Genomic DNA, 11,948 nt, shown 5'->3' with positions numbered 1-11,948 from the left:
GGTGTGTGTTACATTACATTCACTAGTAGGAGTGAGAAAATCATCACGGGGTGGTGCGCACTGTATGGGTGTGTGTTATATTACATTCACTAGTAGGAGTGAGAAAAACATCACGGGGTGGTGCGCATTGTATGGGTGTGTGTTACATTACATTCACTAGTAGGAGTGAGAAAAACATCACGGGGTGGTGCGCATTGTATGGGTGTGTTTTACATTACATTCACTAGTAGGAGTGAGAAAAACATCACGGGGTGGTGCGCATTTTATTGGTGTGTGTTACATTAGATTCACTAGTAGGAGTGATAAATACATCACGGGGTGGTGCGCATTGTATTGGTGTGTGTTACATTAGATTCACTAGTAGGAGTGAGAAAAACATTACGGGGTGGTGCGCATTGTATGGGTGTGTGTTATATTACATTCACTAGTAGGAGTGAGAAAAATATAACGGGGTGGTGCGCATTGTATGGGTGTGTGTTACATTACATTCACTAGTAGGAGTGAGAAAAACATCATGGGGTGGTGCGCATTGTATGGGTGTGTGTTACATTACATTCACTAGTAGGAGTGAGAAAAACATCACGGGGTGGTGCGCATTGTATGGGTGTGTGTTACATTACATTCACTAGTAGGAGTGAGAAAAACATCACGGGGTGGTGCGCATTGTATGGGTGTGTTACATTACATTCACTAGTAGCAGTGAGAAAAATATCACGGGGTGGTGCGCATTGTATGGGTGTGTGTTACATTAGATTCACTAGTAGGATTGAGAAAAACATCAGGGGTGGTGCGCATTGTATGGGTGTGTGTTACATTACATTCACTAGTAGGAGTGAGAAAAACATCACGGGGTGGTGCGCATTGTATGGGTGTGTGTTACATTACATTCACTAGTAGGAGTGAGAAAAACATCACGTGGTGGTGCGCATTGTATGGGTGTGTTACATTACATTCACTAGTAGCAGTGAGAAAAATATCACGGGGTGGTACGCATTGTATGGGTGTGTGTTACATTAGATTCACTAGTAGGAGTGAGAAAAACATCACGGGGTGGTGCGCATTGTATGGGTGTGTGTTACATTACATTCACTAGTAGGAGTGAGAAAAATATCACGGGGTGGTGCGCATTGTATGGGTGTGTTACATTACATTCACTAGTAGCAGTGAGAAAAATATCACGGGGTGGTGCGCATTGTATGGGTGTTTGTTACATTAGATTCACTAGTAGGAGTGAGAAAATCATCACGGGGTGGTGCGCATTGTATGGGTGTGTTTTACATTACATTCACTAGTAGGAGTGAGAAAAACATCACGGGGTGGTGCGCATTATATGGGTGTGTGTTACATTACATTCACTAGTAGGAGTGAGAAAAACATCACGGGGTGGTGCGCATTGTATGGGTGTGTGTTACATTAGATTCACTAGTAGGAGTGAGAAAAACATCACGGGGTGGTGCGCATTGTATGGGTGTGTGTTACATTACATTCACTAGTAGGAGTGAGAAAAACATCACGGGGTGGTGCGCATTGTATGGGTGTGTGTTACATTACATTCACTAGTAGGAGTGAGAAAAACATCACGGGGTGGTGCGCATTGTATGGGTGTGTGTTACATTAGATTCACTAGTAGGAGTGAGAAAAACATCACGGGGTGGTGCGCATTGTATGGGTGTGTGTTACATTAGATTCACTAGTAGGAGTGAGAAAAACATCACGGGGTGGTGCGCATTGTATGGGTGTGTGTTACATTAGATTCACTAGTAGGAGTGAGAAAAACATCACGGGGTGGTGCGCATTGTATGGGTGTGTGTTACATTACATTCACTAGTAGGAGTGAGAAAAACATCACGGGGTGGTGCGCATTGTATGGGTGTGTGTTACATTACATTCACTAGTAGGAGTGAGAAAAACATCACGGGGTGGTGTGCATTGTACGGGTGTGTGTTACATTACATTCACTAGTAGGAGTGAGAAAAACATCACGGGGTGGTGCGCATTGTACGGGTGTGTGTTACATTACATTCACTAGTAGGAGTGAGAAAAACATCACTTTGTGGTGCGCATTGTATGGGTGTGTGTTACATTACATTCACTAGTAGGAGTGAGAAAAATATCACGGGGTGGTGCGCATTGTATGGGTGTGTTACATTACATTCACTAGTAGCAGTGAGAAAAATATCACGGGGTGGTACGCATTGTATGGGTGTGTGTTACATTAGATTCACTAGTAGGAGTGAGAAAAACATCACGGGGTGGTGCGCATTGTATGGGTGTGTGTTACATTACATTCACTAGTAGGAGTGAGAAAAACATCACGGGGTGGTGCGCATTGTATGGGTGTGTGTTACATTACATTCACTAGTAGGAGTGAGAAAAACATCACGGGGTGGTGCGCATTGTATGGGTGTGTGTTACATTAGATTCACTAGTAGGAGTGAGAAAATCATCACGTGGTGGTGCGCATTGTATGGGTGTGTGTTACATTACATTCACTAGTAGGAGTGAGAAAAACATCATGGGGTGGTGCGCATAGTATGGGTGTGTGTTACATTACATTCACTAGTAGGAGTGAGAAAAACATCACGGGGTGGTACGCATTGTATGGGTGTGTGTTACATTACATTCACTAGTAGGAGTGAGAAAATCATCACGGGGTGGTGCGCATTGTATGGGTGTGTGTTATATTACATTCACTAGTAGGAGTGAGAAAAACATCACGGGGTGGTGCGCATTGTATGGGTGTGTGTTACATTACATTCACTAGTAGGAGTGAGAAAAACATCACGGGGTGGTGCGCATTGTATGGGTGTGTGTTACATTACATTCACTAGTAGGAGTGAGAAAAACATCACGGGGTGGTGCGCATTGTATGGGTGTGTTACATTACATTCACTAGTAGCAGTGAGAAAAATATCACGGGGTGGTGCGCATTGTATGGGTGTGTGTTACATTAGATTCACTAGTAGGATTGAGAAAAACATCAGGGGTGGTGCGCATTGTATGGGTGTGTGTTACATTACATTCACTAGTAGGAGTGAGAAAAACATCACGGGGTGGTGCGCATTGTATGGGTGTGTGTTACATTACATTCACTAGTAGGAGTGAGAAAAACATCACGTGGTGGTGCGCATTGTATGGGTGTGTTACATTACATTCACTAGTAGCAGTGAGAAAAATATCACGGGGTGGTACGCATTGTATGGGTGTGTGTTACATTAGATTCACTAGTAGGAGTGAGAAAAACATCACGGGGTGGTGCGCATTGTATGGGTGTGTGTTACATTACATTCACTAGTAGGAGTGAGAAAAACATCACGGGATGGTGCGCATTGTATGGGTGTGTGTTACATTACATTCACTAGTAGGAGTGAGAAAAACATCACGGGGTGGTGCGCATTGTATGGGTGTGTTTTACATTACATTCACTAGTAGGAGTGAGAAAAACATCACGGGGTGGTGCGCATTTTATTGGTGTGTGTTACATTAGATTAACTAGTAGGAGTGAGAAAAACATCACGGGGTGGTGCGCATTGTATTGGTGTGTGTTACATTAGATTCACTAGTAGGAGTGAGAAAAACATCACGGGGTGGTGCGCATTGTATGGGTGTGTGTTACATTAGATTCACTAGTAGGAGTGAGAAAAACATCACGGGGTGGTGCTCATAGTATGGGTGTGTGTTACATTACATTCACTAGTAGGAGTGAGAAAAACATCACGGGGTGGTGCGCATTGTATGGGTGTGTGTTACATTAGATTCACTAGTAGGAGTGAGAAAAACATCACGGGGTGGTGCGCATTGAATGGGTGTGTGTTACATTACATTCACTAGTAGGAGTGAGAAAAATATCACGGAGTGGTGCGCATTGTATGGGTGTGTTACATTACATTCACTAGTAGCAGTGAGAAAAATATCACGGGGTGGTGCGCATTGTATGGGTGTTTGTTACATTAGATTCACTAGTAGGAGTGAGAAAATCATCACGGGGTGGTGCGCATTGTATGGGTGTGTTTTACATTACATTCACTAGTAGGAGTGAGAAAAACATCACGGGGTGGTGCGCATTATATGGGTGTGTGTTACATTACATTCACTAGTAGGAGTGAGAAAAACATCACGGGGTGGTGCGCATTGTATGGGTGTGTGTTACATTAGATTCACTAGTAGGAGTGAGAAAAACATCACGGGGTGGTGCGCATTGTATGGGTGTGTGTTACATTACATTCACTAGTAGGAGTGAGAAAAACATCACGGGGTGGTGCGCATTGTATGGGTGTGTGTTACATTAGATTCACTAGTAGGAGTGAGAAAATCATCACGTGGTGGTGCGCATTGTATGGGTGTGTGTTACATTACATTCACTAGTAGGAGTGAGAAAAACATCATGGGGTGGTGCGCATAGTATGGGTGTGTGTTACATTACATTCACTAGTAGGAGTGAGAAAAACATCACGGGGTGGTACGCATTGTATGGGTGTGTTTTACATTACATTCACTAGTAGGAGTGAGAAAATCATCACGGGGTGGTGCGCATTGTATGGGTGTGTGTTACATTACATTCACTAGTAGGAGTGAGAAAAACATCACGGGGTGGTGCGCATTGTATTGGTGTGTGTTACATTACATTCACTAGTAGGAGTGAGAAAAACATCACGGGGTGGTGCGCATTGTATGGGTGTGTGTTTCATTACATTCACTAGTAGGAGTGAGAAAAACATCACGGGGTGGTGCGCATTGTATGGGTGTGTTACATTACATTCACTAGTAGCAGTGAGAAAAATATCACGGGGTGGTGCGCATTGTATGGGTGTGTGTTACATTAGATTCACTAGTAGGATTGAGAAAAACATCAGGGGTGGTGCGCATTGTATGGGTGTGTGTTACATTACATTCACTAGTAGGAGTGAGAAAAACATCACGGGGAGGTGCGCATTGTATGGGTGTGTGTTACATTACATTCACTAGTAGGAGTGAGAAAAACATCACGGGGTGGTGCGCATTGTATGGGTGTGTGTTACATTACATTCACTCGTACGAGTGAGAAAAACATCACGGGGTGGTGCGCATTGTATGGGTGTGTGTTACATTACACTCACAAGTAGGAGTGAGAAAAACATCACGGGGTGGTGCGCATTGTATGGGTGTGTGTTACATTAGATTCACTAGTAGGAGTGAGAAAAACATCACGGGGTGGTGCGCATTGTATGGGTGTGTGTTACATTACATTCACTAGTAGGAGTGAGAAAAACATCACGGGGTGGTGCGCATTGTATGGGTGTGTGTTACATTACATTCACTAGTAGGAGTAAGAAAAACATCACGGGGTGCTGCGCATTGTATGGGTGTTTGTTACATTAGATTCACTAGTAGGAGTGAGAAAATCATCACGGGGTGGTGCGCATTGTACGGGTGTGTGTTACATTACATTCACTAGTAGGAGTGAGAAAAACATCACGGGGTGGTGCGCATTGTACGGGTGTGTGTTACGTTAGATTCACTAGTAGGAGTGAGAAAAACATCACGGGGTGGTGCGCATTGTATGGGTGTGTGTTACATTACATTCACTAGTATGAGTGAGAAAAACATCACGGGGTGGTGCGCATTGTATGGGTGTGTGTTACATTCACTAGTAGGAGTGAGAAAAACATCACAGGGTGGTGCGCATTGTATGGGTGTGTGTTACATTACATTCACTAGTAGGAGTGAGAAAAACATCACGGGGTGGTACGCATTGTATGGGTGTGTGTTACATTACATTCACTAGTAGGAGTGAGAAAATCATCACGGGGTGGTGCGCATTGTATGGGTGTGTGTTACATTACATTCACTAGTATGAGTGAGAAAAACATCACGGGGTGGTGCGCATTGTATGGGTGTGTGTTACATTCACTAGTAGGAGTGAGAAAAACATCACAGGGTGGTGCGCATTGTATGGGTGTGTGTTACATTACATTCACTAGTAGGAGTGAGAAAAACATCACAGGGTGGTACGCATTGTATGGGTGTGTGTTACATTACATTCACTAGTAGGAGTGAGAAAATCATCACGGGGTGGTGCGCATTGTATGGGTGTGTGTTACATTACATTCACTAGTAGGAGTGAGAAAAACATCACGGGGTGGTGCGCATTGTATGGGTGTGTGTTACATTACATTCACTAGTAGGAGTGAGAAAAACATCACGGGGTGGTGCGCATTGTATGGGCGTGTGTTACATTACATTCACTAGTAGGAGTGAGAAAAACATCACGTGGTGGTGCGCATTGTATGGGTGTGTTACATTACATTCACTAGTAGCAGTGAGAAAAATATCACGGGGTGGTACGCATTGTATGGGTGTGTGTTACATTAGATTCACTAGTAGGAGTGAGAAAAACATCACGGGGTGGTGCGCATTGTATGGGTGTGTGTTACATTACATTCACTAGTAGGAGTGAGAAAAACATCACGGGGTGGTGCGCATTGTATGGGTGTGTGTTACATTACATTCACTAGTAGGAGTGAGAAAAATATCACGGGGTGGTGCGCATTGTATGGGTGTGTTTTACATTACATTCACTAGTAGGAGTGAGAAAAACATCACGGGGTGGTGCGCATTTTATTGGTGTGTGTTACATTAGATTCACTAGTAGGAGTGAGAAAAACATCACGGGGTGGTGCGCATTGTATTGGTGTGTGTTATATTAGATTCACTAGTAGGAGTGAGAAAAACATCACGGGGTGGTGCGCATTGTATGGGTGTGTGTTACATTAGATTCACTAGTAGGAGTGAGAAAAACATCACGGGGTGGTGCTCATAGTATGGGTGTGTGTTACATTACATTCACTAGTAGGAGTGAGAAAAACATCACGGGGTGGTGCGCATTGTATGGGTGTGTGTTACATTAGATTCACTAGTAGGAGTGAGAAAAACATCACGGGGTGGTGCGCATTGAATGGGTGTGTGTTACATTACATTCACTAGTAGGAGTGAGAAAAACATCACGGGGTGGTGCGCATTGTATGGGTGTGTGTTACATTACATTCACTAGTAGGAGTGAGAAAAATATCACGGGGTGGTGCGCATTGTATGGGTGTGTTACATTACATTCACTAGTAGCAGTGAGAAAAATATCACGGGGTGGTGCGCATTGTATGGGTGTTTGTTACATTAGATTCACTAGTAGGAGTGAGAAAATCATCACGGGGTGGTGCGCATTGTATGGGTGTGTTTTACATTACATTCACTAGTAGGAGTGAGAAAAACATCACGGGGTGGTGCGCATTATATGGGTGTGTGTTACATTACATTCACTAGTAGGAGTGAGAAAAACATCACGGGGTGGTGCGCATTGTATGGGTGTGTGTTACATTAGATTCACTAGTAGGAGTGAGAAAAACATCACGGGGTGGTGCGCATTGTATGGGTGTGTGTTACATTACATTCACTAGTAGGAGTGAGAAAATCATCACGGGGTGGTGCGCATTGTATGGGTGTGTGTTACATTAGATTCACTAGTAGGAGTGAGAAAATCATCACGTGGTGGTGCGCATTGTATGGGTGTGTGTTACATTACATTCACTAGTAGGAGTGAGAAAAACATCATGGGGTGGTGCGCATAGTATGGGTGTGTGTTACATTACATTCACTAGTAGTAGTGAGAAAAACATCACGGGGTGGTTCGCATTGTATGGGTGTGTTTTACATTACATTCACTAGTAGGAGTGAGAAAATCATCACGGGGTGGTGCGCATTGTATGGGTGTGTGTTACATTACATTCACTAGTAGGAGTGAGAAAAACATCACGGGGTGGTGCGCATTGTATGGGTGTGTGTTACATTACATTCACTAGTAGGAGTGAGAAAAACATCACGGGGTGGTGCGCATTGTATGGGTGTGTGTTTCATTACATTCACTAGTAGGAGTGAGAAAAACATCACGGGGTGGTGCGCATTGTATGGGTGTGTTACATTACATTCACTAGTAGCAGTGAGAAAAATATCACGGGGTGGTGCGCATTGTATGGGTGTGTGTTACATTAGATTCACTAGTAGGATTGAGAAAAACATCAGGGGTGGTGCGCATTGTATGGGTGTGTGTTACATTACATTCACTAGTAGGAGTGAGAAAAACATCACGGGGAGGTGCGCATTGTATGGGTGTGTGTTACATTACATTCACTAGTAGGAGTGAGAAAAACATCACGGGGTGGTGCGCATTGTATGGGTGTGTGTTACATTACATTCACTCGTACGAGTGAGAAAAACATCACGGGGTGGTGCGCATTGTATGGGTGTGTGTTACATTACACTCACAAGTAGGAGTGAGAAAAACATCACGGGGTGGTGCGCATTGTATGGGTGTGTGTTACATTAGATTCACTAGTAGGAGTGAGAAAAACATCACGGGGTGGTGCGCATTGTATGGGTGTGTGTTACATTACATTCACTAGTAGGAGTGAGAAAAACATCACGGGGTGGTGCGCATTGTATGGGTGTGTGTTACATTACATTCACTAGTAGGAGTGAGAAAAACATCACGGGGTGGTGCGCATTGTATGGGTGTTTGTTACATTAGATTCACTAGTAGGAGTGAGAAAATCATCACGGGGTGGTGCGCATTGTACGGGTGTGTGTTACATTACATTCACTAGTAGGAGTGAGAAAAACATCACGGGGTGGTGCGCATTGTACGGGTGTGTGTTACGTTAGATTCACTAGTAGGAGTGAGAAAAACATCACGGGGTGGTGCGCATTGTATGGGTGTGTGTTACATTACATTCACTAGTATGAGTGAGAAAAACATCACGGGGTGGTGCGCATTGTATGGGTGTGTGTTACATTACATTCACTAGTAGGAGTGAGAAAATCATCACGGGGTGGTGCGCATTGTATGGCTGTGTGTTACATTACATTCACTAGTAGGAGTGAGAAAAACATCACGGGGTGGTGCGCATTGTATGGGTGTGTGTTACATTACATTCACTAGTAGGAGTGAGAAAAACATCACGGGGTGGTGCGCATTGTATGGGTGTGTGTTACATTAGATTCACTAGTAGGAGTGAGAAAAACATCACGGGGTGGTGCGCATTGTATGGGTGTGTGTTACATTAGATTCACTAGTAGGAGTGAGAAAAACATCACGGGGTGGTGCGCATTGTATGGGTGTGTGTTACATTAGATTCACAAGTAGGAGTGAGAAAAACATCACGGGGTGGTGCGCATTGTATGGGTGTGTGTTACATTACATTCACTAGTAGGAGTGAGAAAAACATCACGGTGTGGTGCGCATTGTATGGGTGTGTGTTACATTACATTCACTAGTAGGAGTGAGAAAAACATCACGGGGTGGTGCGCATTGTACGGGTGTGTGTTACATTACATTCACTAGTAGGAGTGAGAAAAACATCACGGGGTGGTGCGCATTGTACGGGTGTGTGTTACATTACATTCACTAGTAGGAGTGAGAAAAACATCACGGTGTGGTGCACATTGTATGGGTGTGTGTTACATTACATTCACTAGTAGGAGTGAGAAAAATTTCACGGGGTGGTGCGCATTGTATGGGTGTGTTACATTACATTCACTAGTAGCAGTGAGAAAAATATCACGGGGTGGTACGCATTGTATGGGTGTGTGTTACATTAGATTCACTAGTAGGAGTGAGAAAAACATCACGGGGTGGTGCGCATTGTATGGGTGTGTGTTACATTACATTCACTAGTAGGAGTGAGAAAAACATCACGGGGTGGTGCGCATTGTATGGGTGTGTGTTACATTACATTCACTAGTAGGAGTGAGAAAAACATCACGGGGTGGTGCGCATTGTATGGGTGTGTTTTACATTACATTCACTAGTAGGAGTGAGAAAAACATCACGGGGTGGTGCGCATTGTATTGGTGTGTGTTACATTGGATTCACTAGTAGGAGTGAGAAAAACATCACGGGGTGGTGCGCATTGTATTGGTGTGTGTTACATTAGATTCACTAGTAGGAGTGAGAAAAACATCACGGGGTGGTGCGCATTGTATGGGTGTGTGTTACATTAGATTCACTAGTAGGAGTGAGAAAAACATCACGGGGTGGTGCTCATAGTATTGGTGTGTGTTACATTACATTCACTAGTAGGAGTGAGAAAAACATCACGGGGTGGTGCGCATTGTATGGGTGTGTGTTACATTACATTCACTAGTAGGAGTGAGAAAAATATCACGGGGTGGTGCGCATTGTATTGGTGTGTGTTACATTGGATTCACTAGTAGGAGTGAGAAAAACATCACGGGGTGGTGCGCATTGTATTGGTGTGTGTTACATTAGATTCACTAGTAGGAGTGAGAAAAACATCACGGGGTGGTGCGCATTGTATGGGTGTGTGTTACATTAGATTCACAAGTAGGAGTGAGAAAAACATCACGGGGTGGTGCGCATTGTATGGGTGTGTGTTACATTACATTCACTAGTAGGAGTGAGAAAAACATCACGGTGTGGTGCGCATTGTACGGGTGTGTGTTACATTACATTCACTAGTAGGAGTGAGAAAAACATCACGGGGTGGTGCGCATTGTACGGGTGTGTGTTACATTACATTCACTAGTAGGAGTGAGAAAAACATCACGGGGTGGTGCGCATTGTACGGGTGTGTGTTACATTACATTCACTAGTAGGAGTGAGAAAAACATCACGGTGTGGTGCGCATTGTATGGGTGTGTGTTACATTACATTCACTAGTAGGAGTGAGAAAAATATCACGGGGTGGTGCGCATTGTATGGGTGTGTTACATTACATTCACTAGTAGCAGTGAGAAAAATATCACGGGGTGGTACGCATTGTATGGGTGTGTTACATTAGATTCACTAGTAGGAGTGAGAAAAACATCACGGGGTGGTGCGCATTGTATGGGTGTGTGTTACATTACATTCACTAGTAGGAGTGAGAAAAACATCACGGGGTGGTGCGCATTGTATGGGTGTGTGTTACATTACATTCACTAGTAGGAGTGAGAAAAACATCACGGGGTGGTGCGCATTGTATGGGTGTGTTTTACATTACATTCACTAGTAGGAGTGAGAAAAACATCACGGGGTGGTGCGCATTGTATTGGTGTGTGTTACATTGGATTCACTAGTAGGAGTGAGAAAAACATCACGGGGTGGTGCGCATTGTATTGGTGTGTGTTACATTAGATTCACTAGTAGGAGTGAGAAAAACATCACGGGGTGGTGCGCATTGTATGGGTGTGTGTTACATTAGATTCACAAGTAGGAGTGAGAAAAACATCACGGGGTGGTGCTCATAGTATGGGTGTGTGTTACATTACATTCACTAGTAGGAGTGAGAAAAACATCACGGGGTGGTGCGCATTGTATGGGTGTGTGTTACATTACATTCACTAGTAGGAGTGAGAAAAATATCACGGGGTGGTGCGCATTGTATTGGTGTGTGTTACATTGGATTCACTAGTAGGAGTGAGAAAAACATCACGGGGTGGTGCGCATTGTATTGGTGTGTGTTACATTAGATTCACTAGTAGGAGTGAGAAAAACATCACGGGGTGGTGCGCATTGTATGGGTGTGTGTTACATTAGATTCACTAGTAGGAGTGAGAAAAACATCACGGGGTGGTGCGCATTGAATGGGTGTGTGTTACATTACATTCACTAGTAGGAGTGAGAAAAACATCACGGGGTGGTGCGCATTGTATGGGTGTGTGTTACATTACATTCACTAGTAGGAGTGAGAAAAATATCACGGGGTGGTGCGCATTGTATGGGTGTGTTACATTACATTCACTAGTAGCAGTGAGAAAAATATCACGGTGTGGTGCGCATTGTATGGGTGTGTGTTACATTAGATTCACTAGTAGGAGTGAGAAAAACATCACGGTGTGGTGCGCATTGTATGGGTGTGTGTTACATTCCATTCACTAGTAGGAGTGAGAAAAACATCACGGGGTGGTGCGCATTGTAT

This window comes from Cavia porcellus, unplaced genomic scaffold, assembly GCF_034190915.1.
Source record: "Cavia porcellus strain 051 isolate PalLab524CR breed Dunkin Hartley unplaced genomic scaffold, mCavPor4.1 scaffold_2, whole genome shotgun sequence".
In the NCBI taxonomy this organism is placed as follows: Eukaryota; Metazoa; Chordata; class Mammalia; order Rodentia; family Caviidae; genus Cavia; species Cavia porcellus.
This window is presented reverse-complemented; position numbering follows the sequence as displayed.